Source organism: Schistocerca americana, chromosome 6, assembly GCF_021461395.2.
Source record: "Schistocerca americana isolate TAMUIC-IGC-003095 chromosome 6, iqSchAmer2.1, whole genome shotgun sequence".
NCBI lineage: Eukaryota > Metazoa > Arthropoda > Insecta > Orthoptera > Acrididae > Schistocerca > Schistocerca americana.
In genome coordinates this window covers 205,886,310-205,888,047 of record NC_060124.1, presented here as the reverse complement: position 1 = coordinate 205,888,047, position 1,738 = coordinate 205,886,310, and positions in this window count along the sequence as shown.

Sequence of the window (1,738 nt, the reverse complement as noted above, 5' to 3'; positions counted from 1 at the left end):
TACTGGATATCATGAACTGATATATATATATATAATGACTTTTGAACATTATTAAGGTAAATACATTGTTTGTTCTCTATCAAAATCTTTCATTTGCTAACTATGACCATCATTAGTTAGTGCCTTCAGGAGTTAGAATCTTTTATTTAGCTGGCAGCATTGGCGCTCGCTGTATTGCAGTAGTTCGAGTAATGAAGATTTTTGTGAGGTAAGTGATTCATGAAAGTTGTAGGTTATTGTTAGTCAGGGCCATTCTTTTGTAGGGATTGTTGAACGTTGCGCTAAAAATATTGTGTGTCAGTTTAGTGTTGATCAGAATAAGTAAAGAGAGAAATATCTGAGTACGTTCAGTTCTGCTCAGCTGTTTGAAAATCAAATAACGTAAGAGGTTTTATCAACACAGTAATTCATTAATTTTTCTATGGAGACGTTTCAGTATGAACTAGGTAGGATTTTAACCTGGGGTGAGATGGATTACACGATGCCACTGTGCTTGGAAACAAATGCTGTAGTGCGGCTTTTGCTATTTAAAAAACGTCGAATGCTTGTGAATGAGCTACACTGGTCTCCAAAATTAAAGCAACGAACTATTTCTCCCGTCTTCTGTCTAATTCACGATATTATCATACAAACTGTCAACGGATGTCCGTACGACGGTGTCCTGCACGGAAGCCGGTATTCTGGTCACCGGACAACAACGCCAAAGATGACGTCAGGGCATCCATCAAACGGGGTAGTCCCACATCCACAATAGCTGTGTGCACAGTCACAGCAGCGCAGTATGGCACAGAGAAGATGCGTACCAGGCTCTCTGCACTGGAGGACCATGGGAAGAATTGAAGCAGGACAGTCGCAAACTGATGTGGCCCGATGACATAATGTGAATCATTCTGTCATCTTTCGGATGTGGCAACGGTTTGTAGAGACAGAACTATATGCCGAAGACCAGGGCAGGACTGATCACGTGTAACATAAGAAAGAGGGAATCGTTATTTGGCTGTAAGGGGACGACAGTACCGCCCTAGTACTGCATTGCAACGGGCATCTGACCTCGTGGCACCCACTGGACGTGTTGTATCGAGGCAAACGGCGTGCAGAAGACTTCAGCAGAGTAATCCCATAGAGCAGGTCTGGGATGCGTCATGTCAGCATCCACCAATCACTCTCCAAGACTTGCGAGCAGCTCTGCAGGAAGAATGGACGTTATTGTCTCAACATGAGACTGATGACATCATGCACAGCACTCCCCGTCGTTTGTCAGTCCTGTATTGCTGCCAGAGGTGGTCAGACCCCATACTGAGTGCATTAACTAGTTGTCGAAATGTGTGTGTAAATCCGTTAAAGTTGGGGGGAAACGAAGAAATTTTTATCTACCGTTAAGCACGTTGCTGCTGTTTACGTTCTGCATTCTTTATATTGTTTCTACCTTGTTATCACCTGTTTTCTGGCAAATTAAACGCAACCTAGCAAAATTTCGGTTTGTTGCTTTAATTTTGCGCACCAATGTATACTAATCTTGTAAAAAAAAAAAAAAAAAAAAAACGCGGCGAGTACTGTTCACTCTGTCCTGGGATATCGAAATAACCAGACGAATTTTACGAATACGTGAGATGAAAGGAGAAACGTTCTGTTACATACTGAAGAGGATTCGCGTTGATCTTGAAAAGTAACAGTACAAGCACTCTGTTTTGCAGCATTTATTTCAAGTTGTGCAGAAATACGTCCATTTAGTCTAACT